The sequence below is a fragment of the Schistocerca serialis genome, chromosome 6 (genome assembly GCF_023864345.2).
Source record: "Schistocerca serialis cubense isolate TAMUIC-IGC-003099 chromosome 6, iqSchSeri2.2, whole genome shotgun sequence".
In the NCBI taxonomy this organism is placed as follows: Eukaryota; Metazoa; Arthropoda; class Insecta; order Orthoptera; family Acrididae; genus Schistocerca; species Schistocerca serialis.
Window position 1 is genome coordinate 201892592 of NC_064643.1, and position 18147 is coordinate 201910738.

The 18147-nt window shown below is 43.5% G+C and overlaps 1 long non-coding RNA gene across 1 annotated transcript in view; it reads right to left on the bottom strand.

Annotated features, from left to right (window-relative positions):
* LOC126484531 (uncharacterized) overlaps positions 1–4262 on the bottom strand; it is a 488984-nt gene extending 484722 nt beyond the window's left edge. The window contains exon 1 of the long non-coding RNA XR_007587869.1: positions 4136–4262. This is a non-coding gene — a long non-coding RNA (uncharacterized LOC126484531). The remainder of the gene's footprint in view (positions 1–4135) is intronic.
* Between the last annotated feature and the right edge of the window lie 13885 nt (positions 4263–18147).

Here is an 18147-nt window from a genome sequence, read left to right on the forward strand (position 1 = left end):
TAACTACTGAGCAGAACGTTACCACCAGAAATAGTGGGAAGCTGCGTCACACATCCTCCAGACTGAAGACCACAAACAAACTATATCATCTGAAACGTTTGTGTCGTAAAACGTAGAACCATGTTGTTCTATAATTGCTAGGTTCTAGGAGTTAAACAGAAGCAGATATAATGTTCGTAAACAGTGGTCACTCAGTAAAAATAAAATTACAGTTCCGAAATGCTTCGTACATAAATGAGAAAAATAATAATTTTGACTTAAGACAATGTATTACTACTGACATATTTATAACATAAAAGTGACGCTCAGGGGCAGCTATCAACGTGGAATATCTACTTCTGCACTATAATCTAGTATTACACGGAGTCGAAAATAAAATCGTTTCTTGAGCGAAGAATTGTAAATTGCGATACCGGTATCTTAAGCTCAGTATACACTCCTGGAAATTGAAATAAGAACACCGTGAATTCATTGTCCCAGGAAGGGGAAACTTTATTGACACATTCCTGGGGTCAGATACATCACATGATCACACTGACAGAACCACAGGCACATAGACACAGGCAACAGAGCATGCACAATGTCGGCACTAGTACAGTGTATATCCACCTTTCGCAGCAATGCAGGCTGCTATTCTCCCATGGAGACGATCGTAGAGATGCTGGATGTAGTCCTGTGGAACGGCTTGCCATGCCATTTCCACCTGGCGCCTCAGTTGGACCAGCGTTCGTGCTGGACGTGCAGACCGCGTGAGACGACGCTTCATCCAGTCCCAAACATGCTCAATGGGGGACAGATCCGGACATCTTGCAGGCCAGGGTAGTTGACTTACACCTTCTAGAGCACGTTGGGTGGCACGGGATACATGCGGACGTGCATTGTCGTGTTGGAACAGCAAGTTCCCTTGCCGGTCTAGGAATGGTAGAACGATGGGTTCGATGACGGTTTGGATGTACCGTGCACTATTCAGTGTCCTCTCGACGATCACCAGTGGTGTACGGCCAGTGTAGGAGATCGCTCCCCACACCATGATGCCGGGTGTTGGCCCTGTGTGCCTCGGTCGTATGCAGTCCTGATTGTGGCGCTCACCTGCACGGCGCCAAACACGCATACGACCATCGTTGGCACCAAGGCAGAAGCGACTCTCATCGCTGAAGACGACACGTCTCCATTCGTCCCTCCATTCACGCCTGTCGCGACACCACTGGAGGCGGGCTGCACGATGTTGGGGCGTGAGCGGAAGACGGCCTAACGGTGTGCGGGACCGTAGCCCAGCTTCATGGAGACAGTTGCGAATGGTCCTCGCTGATACCCCAGAAGCAACAGTGTCCCTAATTTGCTGGGAAGTGGCGGTGCGGTCCCCTACGGCACTGCGTAGGATCCTACGGTCTTGGCGTGCATCCGTGCGTCGCTGCAGTCCGGTCCCAGGTCGACGGGCACGTGCACCTTCCGCCGACCACTGGTGACAACATCGATGTACTGTGGACACCTCACGCCCCACGTGTTGAGCAATTCGGCGGTACGTCCACCCGGCCTCCCGCATGCCCACTATACGCCCTCGCTCAAAGTCCGTCAACTGCACATACGGTTCACGTCCACGCTGTCGCGGCATGCTACCAGTGTTAAAGACTGCGATGGAGCTCCGTATGCCACGGCAAACTGGCTGACACTGACGGCGGCGGTGCACAAATGCTGCGCAGCTAGCGCCATTCGACGGCCAACACCGCGGTTCCTGGTGTGTCCGCTGTGCTGTGCGTGTGATCATTGCTTGTACAGCCCTCTCGCAGTGTCCGGAGCAAGTATGGTGGGTCTGACACACCGGTGTCAATGTGTTCTTTTTTCCATTTCCAGGAGTGTATATAAAGTTGGGAAAGAAAATCTGTTTTTGCCAAAACTTCATTTGTTTTATCTTTTACATTTGTCAGTCCACTGTTTTAGGGGCAGTGCAGTTTTGTGGATAAGAACGTCAGGATTTTGATTTATAGCGCCGATCGTCCGAGGGAGAATGGCCGCTAGGATTTCATCGCAGGCGTAAGTTGCGCAGAACGTAGAGCAATAGAAGTTGCAAATGATTTTGGAAACTGGTATGATCCGACAGTTACAGCAAGTTTTCGAAGGTAGTTCGGCCGGTGAAGTTGGCTATCCCTATTTGTTACCGGAAATCTGATGTTTCACAGCACTTAACCGTGAAAAGACTATTTTTTCATAGAGCTCACTATGGGTACGTATTACTTATTATGATAAGTGACTGACAGTCTTTCTCTTAGTGGGCACCAAAGCCATAAATATCCTGGATGAAGATGTATTTTTCGACTTAGGCAGTAATGTTTATGAAGAGCTCTTTTTAGATACGCATGTAGTTTCAGTTTAAAAAGCCCATTTCCAGTGTTCATCCAGAGCAAGGTGTTCTAACAATACCACCACTTGCAAAGTAGGTTAGAAATCAGATTAATAATGTTGCTCACGCAGCATATGTTCTCTTTATCGGGCAACAACAAAGCTATTGGCTGTGGATAGTATCGTCAGAATGGAAATAATGACGTCACTGTAAAAAAGTCATTAATTTTGGCACTTATTTTGAATGGATTCCCACGAAAATTTCGTCGAAGTTGCTATGGCTCATCTTGTTGATTCTAGGGTGATTCCGCTTTGACTGCTAGAAGGTCCAGGTCTGTATTTTAGCAATATTTGAAGACCTAACAAATGCGTTTTTGAGGAAATTCTTAATGATCAAACAATCCCAGATCAGAACAATGGAATGGCAGAAATAATTTCTGACTTGGTGTTCACGACGCACATTTTTATTAAACTTCTTGTAAATTCACATATACTTCTTCTTAATTGTCATATCATCAAGAAAACAGTTTTGTATCAATCTTCATATATTTAATTTCCACTTTAACCAAACACAAGACTTGACTGTTCTTTTACAAAGCGAAATAACAACTTAACTTCTGCAAAGTGAAACAAAGACTGCTCTGTGTGCATTCGCGCCAAAACGGTTACAAGTAAGTCAAAGATTATGACAGTCTGACAGAAATGAATTCACAAAAGAACCATATCACTGTAATATATCGATACATCGGAGTACCTACACATTAATAAAACCAAGTGTGAATATTGTCACAAAAATATGTCTGTTACTTCGCAGAAAAGTAGTACGATATTACTGGTATCGAGAACTGGGGGCGGAGTGCCGTCAAGGTCACTTAAATAAAGAACCATTACAGTGTCATACATATGAATTTAGTTGCGAACTTGCACGATACGTTAGGGCTCGTGGCTGTTTGTAAATAAACCAGCATGAAAGATACAACATCGAATGAATTCGCTGCCATTTTCATGCGAGTGACACCTCGCTCTGGGTTACCATTCGAAAATGGCATTCTAAGTTGAAATTCGTTGTGTGTGCAACAAGCAGAAAAATGTCTTCATTTAGGTACAGAGCAGTAGTTGAGTCTTGTAGAGTTCTGTGTACGCAGTTTCTTAAAGTAGTAGCACTTTGGGAAAATGTAGAGCATTTTACTAAGGAGCGAACGCAACGAGAAATATAAATATCGCACACATGTGCTAGCACGAAGTTGTCGTGGTGCGTGATAAACAGCCATGAAGGAAGGCAAAATGGCGCGTGTGAAGAACATGACGCATGCGCTTGAGCCACGGTCTGATTGGGTGGGGAAGTGGAGGCGGCAGTGGCACAGTAAAAATGTGGAGTGGGGCTGGCTAGGGGAGGGGGAGGGGGTGAGGAGAAAGGACGGCGGGCATCACCGAGAGACGAGTAATGACGTCATATGCAGTCGCACTGTTGGGCACGAATGGAGGCGTTACTGCCGCATTAGGGGATTGTGGTATATTAGACAGCTGACACTGAACTGTTTCGTAAACAGTTGATTACAGTCCCAAATTGTGGATCGTACCAGTAATAGTCCATATCACCGACTATGAAGTTAAAAATCCACTAGTGTGTCTTAAAATTCAGTTTATGATCTCCGTCCGTGAAGCTGGTCAGATGTGACGCCGAATACCAAACGAGCCATTGCAGGACAGAACTCGAAAGCGCGGCGGTTAGCTATTCATAGGTCACACGGAACCGGCAGAACAAGTTTCTGGTAAGTTATGCTCGGCGAAGAGTTACCTGTGTCGCTAGAAGTGGCGCATCCACCTATCGCTCCTTCCGGTCGCGGCGGGCCCCAGGTGCGCCTGTAGAGGTCGCTGGATGCTGCGGGCGCAGCGTAAAGACGCGCCCAGACACTCGCTCCGCTAGAACCAAACTAGACGCGACCGCGCGGGCACAAACGAGAAGCATTTGGTCTGAAGGAGAGCTATCAGCGCGACTGGTCGGTGGAAACTAGCTAAACCCGCTCGCCCGCATACAGGACGGCCGGTCTTAACGGGCTGCACGCGCCGATCCCGGCCTTTATTGCTTATTCGGCATTTTCCAGCTAGCAGGTGGCACTCGGCCTTCCTGCGGTTCCTGGCGGTCTCCCGGACCGGCTACCGTTCACTAGGCTAGGCCTTGGACGACATAGAGCCACCCACGAACGGGACAGGTTTAGCTCTCTGGTGCCCTTCCAGCGTAGAGGTCTAATCCACAAACACTAGTACACGCCCCTTGCCTTCAAAAAGTCTTTCGCTCATTAAAAGCTAATACTAAATGTTAAGATCCATAAATACACTACTGGCCATTAAAATTGCTACACCACTATGATGACGTGCAACAGACGCGAAATTTAACTGACAGGAAGAGGATGCTGTGATATGCAAATGATTAGCTTTTCAGAGCATTCACACAAGGTTGGCGCCGGTGGCGACACCTGCACCGTGCTGACATGAGGAAAGTTTCCAACCGATTTGTCATAGTCAAACGGCTGGTCACCGGCGTTGCCTGGTGAAACGTTGTTGTGATGCCTCGTGTGACGAGGAGAAATGCGTACGGTCACGTTTCCGACTTTGATAAAGGTCGGATTGTAGCCTATCGCGATTGTGGTTTATCGTATCGCGACATTGCTGCTCGCGTTGGTCGAGATCCAATGACTGTTAGCAGAATATGGATACGGTGGGTTCCGGAGGGCAATACGGAACGCCGTGCTGCATCCCAACGGCCTCGTATCACTAGCAGTCGAGACGACAGGCATCTTATCCGCATGGCTGTAACGGATCGTGCAGCCACGTCTTGATCCCTGAGTCAATAGATGGGGACGTTTGCAAGACAACAACCAACTGCACGAACTGTACGACGACGTTTGCAGCAGCATGGACCATCAGCTCGGAGACCATGGCTGCGGTTACCCTTGACGCTGCATCATAGACAGGAGCGCCTGCGATGGTGTACTCAACGACGAACCTGGCTGCACGAATGGCAAAACGTCATTTTTCGGATGAATCCAGGTTCTGCTTACAGCATCATGATGGTCGCATCCGTGTTTGGCGACATCGCGGTCAACGCACATTGGAAGCTTGTATTCGTCACCCGGCGTGATGGTATGGGGTGCCGTTGGTTACACGTCCCGGTCACCTCTTGTTCGCATTGACGGCACTTTGAACAGTGGACGTTACATCTCAGATGTGTTACGACCCGTCGCTCTACCCTTAATTCGATCCCTGCGAAACCCTACAGTTCAGCAGGATAATGCACGACCGCATGTTGCAGGTCCTGTACGGGTATTTCTGGATACAGAAAATGCTCGACTGCTGCCATGGCCAGCACATCCTCCAGATCTCTCACCAATTGGAAACATCTGGTCGATGGTGGCCGAGCAACTGGCTTGCCACATTACGCCAGTCACTACTCTTGATGAACTGTGGTATCTTGTGGAAACTTCGTGGGCAGCTGTACCTGTACACGCCATCCAAGCTCTGTTTGACTGAATGCCCAGGCGTATCCAGGCCGTATTACGCCCAGAGGTGGTTGTTCTGGGTACTGATTTCCAGGATCTATGCACCCAAATTGCGTGAAAATGTAATCACATGTCAGTTCTAGTATAATATATTTGTCGAATGAATTCCCGTTTATCATCTGCATTTCTTCTTGGTGTAGCAATTTTAATGGCCAGTAGTGTATGATATCAATGCAGTGATTTTTTTGTCTATATTTCTGGCTGAAACAGTCTTTTTTAACCGTGAGGGGTGGAATTTGCACTCTAGGGCAACCCTGTCACCTGCAAACATTCCAGGACTTGTTCGTGTTGCTACAGAACAGTTCGCACAAGAATATCGTTCGATCACACACTCCGTATATTCACTCTAATGCAGCAGGAATGAAACAGGTGAACAGTGAAGTGCCAAAGTTTGTGTGATCAAGACGGATCTGTAATATAAAGTGTCAAAATATGGTGACGGACTTATTTTCAGACTTTATGCTCCATTTGATAAACCAATCTTTGTCGACTAGGCAGCAGCAGGAGACAATGCTTCTTTCGGATGAGACCTAACAGTATCGTTGAACCGTCACACTTATAAAGGGCCCCGCGGGGTAGCCGTGCGGTCTTGGGCGTCTTGTCACGGTTCCCGGGGCTCCCCCTGTCGGAAGTTCGACCCCTTTCTCGGACATGGGTGAGTGATGTCCTCAGTGTAAGTTAGTTTAAGTTAGATTAAAAAGTGCGTAAGCCTAGGAAGCGATGACCTCAGCAGTTTCATCCCATAGTCCTTACCACAAATTTCCAGTTTACTCATAAAGGCTTTTCAATCATGTTTCCGGATGGCCGCTGGAAACACCTTGTACCAATACGTGGGAGGATGACCTGTATAAAGCATTGGGACATCATCCTTGCTTGCATAGTGACTTTATTTGGTGAAGATACTGGAGCGGGGTTCACGCTGATGGACGTCAGTGCGCGGCCTAATAGTCACGATCTTGTGAACGCCTTCCCAGTGGAGCATAGAATCAGTAAAATAGAATGGCCTCCATGTTCTACAGATGTGAGCTGCACTGGGAAAGTATGGGTCATTCTGAAACGAGTGGTTTGCAATCGTCCTGTCCCACCAGAGACCTTACAGGGCGTCATAGAGGCCGATGTGCGGGGAATGACACAATATTCCTTACGCTCATCTGGACAACTTGGTAAGGAGTATGCCTAATCGCATTCAGAAGTGTCTCCAGTTACGAGGAGGGCCTATTTATTCATAAGCAATGTGATATGCAAGATTACTGTGAGAAGAAACTGCATTGTTTGCAGTGGAATGTTTTGTAAAGTTGCTTTTTGCTATTTTTTGTGTGTCTTTATTAATGGAAAAGTGTTTATCTTGTTAATTTTTGTTGTCTTATGACTGTACCTGACAGAATAAAATTAGTTTTGTCGCCTGTTGTGTCCAGTAATGATAATAAAGCAATGTGCAACATTTATTTTCACCACTGTATATTTATAACAACTAAACTTAACGTGAATAAAGAGGCATGTAACTGGCACGCTGTGGAATGAAAGACGTGCTATACAAGACGACTCAGTGAACTTATTGGGAAGGCGTTAGCCGAAGCGCAAGCAGAGAACGCCGTTACTCTCGGAAGTATAAAATGACGGCTGCTGTTCACGATTTGCAGGGTGTCCCAAACCACAAGCGTCAAAATATACAGAGGGTAGCTTGTCCTAAACAGAATTCTTTTACAATGGCGAGCCAAAAGATCATGACCACTGGCCACGAAGAGATTGAATGCTGCCTGGTGACGTTGCGGACGTGTGATGCGGTAAAAAAAGTACATAAGCGGAGCAAGGGCGGATGGGAAATCATTCCAACGGCGATAAGGACGCATATGAGTAAACCCATTTATAAAAGATTTTTGACAATAGGTAGGTTATTACGCCCCGGTGACTGGGGACGAGCATCACGTACAGTGAGAATGTACGTAATTCATTCAATAACAAATTAGAGGCTACTGACTTTTCCGTGACCTGTCAGAAGCCTTTCACTGTGTGAATTAGAATATTATGGCGTCACCAGCAGTGCTTAGAAATGGTTCGAGTCATACCTAACTAACAGGAAACAAATGGTGCCATTGCGAAATACCTGCAGATTAAGCAATCACTCTTCATCTCCATCTTGTGTACATTAATGACCTCTCATCTGTTACAGTGCCAGATGCTAAGTTTGTTTTGTTTGCAGATGATACAAACATTACCATAAATAGAAAGTCAAGTACAGATTTAGAAATGGCTGCGAATCAAATTTTCACTGACTAATGGTTTAAAACTAATTCATTCTCATTAAACTTTGAAAAGACTCTTATACGCATTCAGACCAGTAAGAGATTTTCTTCCAGCTTGAGTATAACATACACTACTGACCATTAAAATTACTGCACCAAGAAAGAATGCAGATGATAAACGGGTATTCAATGGACAAATATATTATACTAGAACTGATATGTGATTACATTTTCATGCAATTTGGGTGCATAGATCCCGAGAAATCAGTACCCAGAACAACCACCTCTGGGCGTAATACGGCCTGGATACGCCTGGGCTTTGAGTCAAACAGAGCTTGGATGGCGTGTACAGGTACAGCTGCCCATGCAGCTTCAACAAGATACCACAGTTCATCAAGAGTGGTGACTGGCGTATTGTGACGAGCCAGTTGCTCGGCCACCATTGACCAGACGTTTTCAATTGGTGAGAGATCTGGAGAATGTGCTGGCCAGGGCAGCAGTCGAACATTTCCTGTATCCAGAAAGGCACGTACAGGACCTGCAACATGCGGTCGTGCCTTATCCTGCTGAAATGTAGGGTTTCGCGGGGATCAAATGAAGGGTAGAGCCACGGGTCGTAATACATCTGAAATGTAACGTCCACTGTTCAAAGTGCCGTCAATGCGAACAAGAGGTGACCGAGACGTGTAACCAATGGCACCCCATACCATCACTCCGGGTGATACGCCAGTATGGCGATGACCAATACACGCTTCCAATGTGCGTTGACCGCGATGTCGCCAAACACGGATGCGACCATCATGATGCTGTAAGCAGAACCTGGATTCATCCGAAAAAATGACGTTTTGCCATTCATGCACCCAGATTCGTCGTTTGCACACCATCGCAGGCGCTCTTGTCTGTGAGGCAGCGTCAAGGGTAACCGCAGCCATGGTCCCCGAGCTGATAGTCATGCTGCTGCAAACGTCGTCGAACTGTTCGTGCAGATGGTTATTGTCTTGCAAAAGTCCCCATTTGTTGACTCAGGGATCGAGACGTGGCTACACGATCCGTTACAGACATGCGGATAAGATACCTGTCATCTCGACTCCTAGTGGTACGAGGCAGTTGGGATCCAGCACGGCGTTCCGTATTACTCTTATGAACCCACCGATTCCATATTCTGCTAACAGTCACTGGTCTCGACCAACGCGAACAGCAATGTCGCGATACGATAAACCGCAATCGCGATAGGCTACAATCCGACCTTTATCAAAGTCGGAAACGTGACCGTACGCATTTCTCCTCCTTACACGAGGCATCACAACAACGTTTCACCAGTCAAAGCCGGTCAACTTCTGTTTGTGTATCAGAAATCGGTTGGAAACTTTCCTCATGTCAGCACGTTGTAGGTGTCGCCACCGGCGCGAACCTTGTGCCAATGCTCCGAAAAGCTAATCATTTGTATATCACAGCATCTTCTTCCTGTTGGTTAAATTTCTCGTCTGTAGCACATCAACTTCGTGGTGTAGCAGTTTTAATGGTCACTAGTGTATGATGACATGCAGGTCGAAGAGACTGTCAAAGTTGAATTTCTGCGATTACAACTCGATAATAAATTCAGCTGGGAAGGGCATACCACAGAATTGCTGAAGTGCCCAAACGAGTCGTTTTTGCAATGCGAACGATGTCAGATGTAGGAGATAAAAATATAAAAAAACTTGCAAATTCTGCTTTATTTCATTGTATTACGTTATACGGCATCATATTCTGGGTTAACTAATAAAAACGAGCAAAATTTTTTAGAGTTCAGAAGGGTGTAATAGGACTGATTTGTGGTGTAAATTCAAGAACATCACATAGAAAACTGTTCAAGGAACCAGGTATTCTAACCACTGCTTCTCAGTATATTTATTCCTTAATGAAATTTGTTGCAAATAATGTGTCTCTATTTCCAGCCAATAGCTCAATACACAGTATCAATACTAGGAATGAAATAAGCTACATGTTGTTGTTGTTGTGGTCTTCAGTCCTGAGACTGGTTTGATGCAGCTTTTCATGTTACTCTAACCTGTGCAAGCTTCTTCATCTCCCAGTACCTACCGCAGCCTACATCCTTCTGAATCTGCTTAGTGTATTCATCTCTTGGTCTCCCTCTACGATATTTACCCTCCACGCTGCCCTCCAATGCTAAATTTGTGATCCCTTGATGCCTCAGAACATGCCATAGGAACCGGTCCCTTCTTCTTGTCAAGTTGTGCCACAAACTCCTCTTCTCCCCAATTCTATTCAATACCTCCTCGTTAGTTACGTGATCTACCCATCTAATCTTCAGCGTTCTTCTGTAGCACCACATTTCGAAAGCTTCTGTTCTCAAATTGTCCAAGCTATTTATCGTCCACGTTTCACTTCCATACATGGTTACACTCCATACAAATACTTTCAGAAATGACTTCCTGACATTTAAATCTATACTCGATATTAACAAATTTTTCTTCTTCAGAAATGCTTTCCTTTCCTTTGCCAGTCTACATTTTATATCCTCTCTACTTCGACCATCATCAGTTATTTTGCTCCCCAAATAGCAAAACTCCTTTACTACTTTAAGTGTCTCATTTCCTAATCTAATCCCCTGAGCATCACCCGACGTAATTCGACTACATTCCATTAACCTCATTTTGCTTTTGTTGATGTTCATCTTATACCCTCCTTTCAAGACACTGTCCATTCCGTTCAACTGGTCTTCCAAGTCCTTTGCTGTCTCTGACAGAATTACAATGTCATCGGCGAACCTCAAAGTTTTTATTTCTTCTCCATGGATTTTAATACCTACTCCGAACTTTTCTTTTGTTTCCTTTATTGCTTGCTCAACATCGGGGATAGGCTACAACCCTGTCTCACTCCCTTCCCAACCACTGCTTCCCTTTCATGCCCCTCGACTCTTACAACTGCCATCTGGTTTCTGTACACATTGTAAATAGCCTTTCGCTCTCTGTATTTTACCCCTGCCACCTTCAGAATTTGAAAGAGAGTATTCCAATCAACATTGTCAAAAGCTTTCTCTAAGTCTACAAATGCTAGAAATGTAGGTTTGCCTTTCCTTAATCTTTCTTCTAAGGTAAGACGTAGGGTCAGTATTGCCTCCAACGTTTCTACGGAATCCAAACTGATCTTCCCCGAGGTCGGCTTCTATCAGTTTTTCCATTCGTCTGTACAGAATTCGCGTTAGTATTTTGCAGCTGTGACTTATTAAAACAATAGTTCCGTAATTTTCACATCTGTCGACACCTGCTTTCTTTGGGATTGGGATTATTATATTCTTCTTGAAGTCTGAGGGTATTTCGCCTGTCTCATACATCTTGCTCACAGATGGTAGAGTTTTGTCAGGACTGGCTCTCCCAAGGCTGTCAGTAGTTCTAATGGAATGTTGTCTACTCCAGGGGCCTTGTTTCGACTCAGGTCTTTCAGTCCTCTGTCAAACTCTTCACGCAATATCATATCTCCCATTTCACCTTCATCTACATCCTCTTCCATTTCCATAATATTGTCCTCAAGTACATCGACCTCGTATAGACCCTCTATATACTCCTTGCACCTTTATGCTTTCCCTTCTTTGCTTAGAACTGGGTTTCCATCAAAGTTCTTGATATTCATGCAAGTGGTTCTCCTTTCTCCAAAGGTCTCTTTAATTTTCCTGTAGGCAGTATCTATCTTACCCCTAGTGAGACAAGCCTCTACATCCTTACATTTGTCCTCTAGCCATCCCCGCTTACCCATTTTGCACTTCCTGTCGGTCTCATTTTTGAGACGTTTGTATTCCATTTTGCCTGCTTCACTTACTGCATTTTTTATTTTCTCCTTTCATCAGTTAAATTCGATATTTCTTTACCTATTTGATCCTCTGCTGCCTTCACTGTTTCATCCCTCAAAGCTACCCATTCGTCTTCTACTGTATTTCTTTCCCCCATTTCTGTCAATTGTCCCCTTATGCTCTCCTTGAATCTCTCTACAACCTCTGGTTCTTTCAGTTCATCGAGGTCCCATCTCCTTAAATTCCCACTTTTTTGCAGTTTATTCAGTTTTAATCTACAGTTCATAACCAATAGATTGTGGTCAGAGTCCACATCTGCCCCTGGAAATGTCTTACAATTTAAAACATGGTTCATAAATCTCTGTCTTACCATTATATAATCTATCTGATACCTTTTAGTATCTCCAGGGTTCTTCCATGTATACAACCTTCTATCATGATTCTTAAACCAAGTGTTAGCTATGATTAAGTTATGCTCTGCGCAAAATTCTACCATGCGGCTTCCTCTTTCATTTCTTAGCCCCAATCCATATTCACCTACTATGTTTCCTTCTATCCCTTTTCTTACTGTTGAATTCCGGTCACCCATGACTATTAAATTTTCGTCTCCCTTCACTACTGAATAATTTCTTTTATCTCATCAAACATTTCATCAATTTCTTCGTCATCTGCAGAGCTAGTTGGCATGTAAACTTGTACTACTGTAGTAGGCGTGGGCTTCGTGTCTATCTTGGCCACAATAATGCGTTCACTATGCTGTTTGTAGTAGCTTACCCGTACCCCTATTTTTTATTCATTATTAAACCTACTCCTGCATTACCCTTATTTGATTTTGTATTTAAACCTCTGTATTCACCTGACCAAAAGTCTTGTTCCTTCTGCCACCGAACTTCACTAATTCCCACTATATCTAACTTCAACCTATCCATTTTCTATTTTAAATTTTCTAACCTACCTTTCCGATTAAGGGATCTGACATTCCACGCTCCGATCCGTAGAATGCCAGTTTTCTTTCTCCTGATAACAACGTCCTGTTGATTAGTCCCCGCCCGGAGACCCGAATGGGAGACTATTTTACCTCCGGAATATTTTACCCAAGAGGACGCCATCATCGTTTAATCATACAGTAAAGCTGCATGCCCTCGGGAAAAAAAACATAAAGTCCTAAATTCAAGTTCTTTGTTCCAAAAAGGGGTCCAGCATTCAGAAAGACACATTTCCAATAAATTGCCAGCTATCAATTGTACTTGGTTTCAGATAAAGCAACATAGCATGGAAGACATTTTGTTAGACAATTTCTTCTACTCTGTAGAGGAATATCTTAACAGGGACTGTTAGATCAATTTAAGTAAGAATGTCTGTTAAATTTCAGTTTCGACAGCACTTGGGGTACAAGAGTCAAGATTAGGTATCTTGTCTATGACAGATGTATTAAAAGTGCATAACTATGTTTCACTCTAACAGTGTGCTAATTCTGTAGGTATTAACAGTTCCAGTTTACTGTAATGTGTTCACATATTTTGACAGTCTCCAGACAAATGATCAGGGAAGCGAGCATTATATTCAAATGTTCTATGTTTTTTATGGTATACTTTCTGACATGTTCCACACTCACGAGAATCATCTAATTCTCAGGTCTGTGGAACGAAAACTGAACCTAGTCTAATCTAATATAACCTCTCGGCTATGCGCGTGACGTCGTGAGCATATAGCGTATGGAAACTGATTGAAGGACAATGAAACCAAGAGTAAGGGGGAGACGCCACACCACAGAACATGTATTGTCTGCTCTGTCAAACGGGACGGACTGCGATCCGCATCTGATCTGACGACAAAGCACAATCACGATGCAGACAGGAGTGTTCAGGCACGGTTCAGCGGCACTGTTGAACATGGAGTTGCACGGCAAACGACTCCAACGCGTTCCATTGTGACCCAACGACATCGGTAATTATGAATGCAGTGGGCACGATATCATCGACATTGGATCGTGATGATCTTTTCCGGATATACCATCATCCATGCGAACAGTAGTTCTGAACATGCTCTGTACCACACTCGCAGGCCGATGAGTAAAGCTTTATGCTACGGAAGACATTCACCTGGACTTCCATGGTACCTGTGGTTGTAGTCTGAGGCACGATAACAGCTACGCACTACGTGAAAGTTATTGTGAACCATCTGCATCCCTTCCTGTCTGATGCTTCCCTGAAGACGACGGAATTTTTACAGGTTCAGACTTTAATGCCTTTAAAACTATACTGGATATTAACAAATGGTTTTCAACATGTGATAACTCATGAAATTTTGTTTCCTCATTCATACACATCATGCGTGTACCCTTCGTGCCACGGGTAATGTCTAGTTGGAATTTAATTTCTCTCAACGTACGGTACTAGATCTCCACGGTAATAGGGTCAGATGCACTACAAATACGTGCCTTCAAGTCCTGTATGTCTCTAACCTGGGTTCGGTACACCAAATTCCTTACAAATCTCACAGGAAGAAGTCTGTAGGTGTGAGGCCAGGTGATCGTGGCGGCCATCGAAATGGATTATCTCGTCCAAGCCACTCATATGGAAAATTTTCATCTAGAATTTGACGGATATTTAGGGACCAGTGAGGTGGTGCCCCATCCTGCTTCAATATGACGTCAGATTGCAGGTGTTTCAATTGTGGCGCAGCAAACTCTTGTAACATGTCCAGGTAAACACCACCGTTGACGGTAGACTTGATGAGAAAGAATGGAGAAATGATGCAATTGCACATCAGTCCGCACCAAACATTAACCTTGAGGCTGTCTCTTTCCATTTCATATGTAACATGGAGATGTTGTGAACACCATAGACGAACGTTATGATGATTCAGTTTGACCGATACTTGAAACGATGCCTCATCGGAGAAACAAATTTTTTCCAAAAAGTCATTGTTTGGATCAGTCCTACCTAGCATATTCATTGCAAAATGTTTGCGCTGAGGTTCGTCTGTAGGCTTTGTAAGTAGGTTGTTTCATATGTTGACCCTTAGCCGAGGATACCTCACTGGAATCTGATTTTTTTCTTGTAGTTTGTGTAATTAGTGTAGCTATTGTTTATTGCTAGTGCATAATGGTAGAGAGAATCTCCTTTTTAGTTGCAGTCTTTCATTGTTGTTGTGGCATGCATGTAGATTTGCACCAAGTATTTCGCAGCTGCGCTTGCAATTAACTAGATATTATTTTCAGTGCTATGTTAATGTGTTTTCTTATTTTGCTCTTCAAATTGTGCTTTTCTGTGTTGTCGTGTGAAATATTGTGACAATAATGGCGTGTGAAAAACGTAATACTAGGCTCCAAAGTAAACTGAGAAATGACCGTGAAGACGAAAGCAGTGTGTTAGCACCACCGTGTAATGAATTAACTAATGTTCAAACTAGTGATTTGGTAATTGTGCATAGTGAACAGGGAAACATTATCGATCGATCGGTCGGCAATAGCTCGCCTCAGGAATCCGAAATGACAGGACACAATCTCGCAAATACTGTAGATTCAGGTTTTGGGTCCTCACCGTTTTCTCAAATAAGTCAAGACAGATTTTCTGCTTGTCAAAATGTGAATGTTGCCAGTGCAAATTCGCTGCCGAAAAGCACTGAGGAACATGTTTCAGACACCAGTGCATTGTCATTACAATTAATACAACAAATGGGGCAAACACAGCAAAAGCTTCAAAAGTTAGACACAATGGAACAAAATCTTCGGAAGTTAGACACCACGCTTGAACAAACACGTGAAGATTTAACTACTGAGTTACATAACATTGAATCGAAATGTCAAAAAGTCTGTAATGACGTAAAAACACAAATTTGTGAGCATTTTCAACCTACTTTTTCGCGGCATGAAAATGCATTACAGAATCACGAAGCAGCCATAAAAGAACTGCAAACTATTGTTCATGAAGATCATGAGACCTTGGAAGCTAAAATTGACTCAGTTGCAGCTACCGATTCGTTTACGTAACTTGCAAAAACTCAGGAAAACTTAAAGGACACAGTAGATACTCTGAAAATTGGTTCAGAAAGACACATGGAGGAAATTAGTTTATTATCAGAGAAAGTAGTTGAACTTTCGGATCAGCTAAATAATTTACCTACGAAGGTAGATGATAATCTGAATGACACAAAACCGGTAGTCTTTAATGACACAGAAGAGTGCGAACAAATTAGGAAATTCAAACAAAATCAGAATCAAATTAATACGCAACACCAAAGAGAAATCCGGGAACTACAAGATCAGCTGACACAGGTAATACAAGAATCACGTATTTCAGAGGATACTTGAGCCCCAATACGGGAAGAGGGACATAGAAATACGGAACAGCCACAAAATAATAACACAGCGCATTTCGGAAATTATGAAAGAAATTGGCAAGGTGCACCGAATTTTGAAATGGAACCGCCGAAACGACGTAACAATGACCGATATGCGACTCGCCGACACGATGATTTTGACTATAAGCTGTTCATTACTACACGTAAATTTAAAACATTTAAGAATATAGGCAACGACATTCATCCACAAGCGTGGCTCCATCAATTCTCTCATTGTTTTCCTCCCAACTGGTCATTAGAGCACAGATTAGAATTTATGTGTGGCTATTTAGAGAATGAACCAGCTGTAAGAATGCGATCGGTCATTCACGATTGTCACAGTGAAGGAGAATTTCACCATGCCTTCCTCTCAGCATATTGGTCTCAAGCTACACAGGACAGAGTAAAACATAGCATCATAATGATGAAACATTTCGAACAATCTGAATTTTCCAGTCTTATTAAATATTCTGAAGACATGTTGCACAAGAATCAGTACCTGTCAAACCCATACAGCCCCTCAGAACTCATCCGCATTTGCTTAGTCAAATTGCCTGAACATTTACGACATATTATTTTGGCAGGACGCTGCAAAGACGACATTGAAGCTTTTCAGGGACTCTTACGAGAATTAGAAATTGACACTGACAATCGCGGAACGCGAAAACAGGAACACAACAATTACGGGTCACATCCGTCGCAATTCCGCGATGAAAGAAATAATAACTGGACACGACAAGGCTATTCTCACAACACAAATCATGACCAAAACAGACACCACCCGTATGACAACTGTTGGCAGAGTAGTAATAATTACAGGGAAAGATCACCTCTCTGCGGTAGTGACTATCACAGAGACAATCAGAGAAACAGACAATTTGGGAACCAAAATAATTATTATCAAGGGAGACAGAATAACTTTAGACGCAATGGTCCAGCGTGCAGTTACTATTCCAGGACAAATTCTCCACCACATGACTGACAAACAAGAAACTATGTAAACTACCGATAAAACGACAGACCTGAATTCCATCAGAACTGGCGGGATTCAAACAGAGCAGGATCCTCTCGACAAGGTGAATTTGTAGAAGTTAGGTCTCCTAATGCCAATAACGACGCACGCCAACAAAGAGACAGACAATGACTCGCACCGCAGGCAGCCACGTGCGCCGGCTGGCTCAGGGTAAATTACATAGACGCTAACCTTGAGAAAAATTTCAGTATTCTTTACCGACATATACCACATGATAATTGCGTCGAAGTTGAAAACACTGCATACTAGGAAGATTAAAGGTTTACACCACATTTCAGATGTAAAACCGTTTATTGAGAGATAATCTGCTTTTTAACTTTGTCTTTGCCATAAAATTTTTCACTTCACATTTCTAGTATGCATTGTCAGACTTAGAAACTGTTACCATGCAACAATGTTTGAAGTTAAATATCCGATCAAGAACCAAGAGAACTTCTTTAAACAGAAATTACAAATGCATTGTTATAGTGAACAGATGTCACCGTGTTATTGTGTGTGTACATTCTTGCTTGTTAGTTGCACTATTACGTGACGACTATCAGGCTTACATACTTACAACATATACTGCTAATGAGATTTTAATGCAACATTTTGGTACTTGAAAAGATACTCTTCATTTGAAGTACATTCGGTGAGATTAAAGATGACTTAGCATTTGGTTTCTTTGATAGCTACACGATTATATCACGATGCTACTAATATGTGACACAATTTACATTGTTACTTTTGTGGTGTATCTGTTTTATATCTGCACAGTTTTTATGTATTATTCTGGAAAGTAAAACATGTTTTAGTAGTAACTTTTGTGGTATAGCTACAATGAGACAGCCTTTTTCGTAG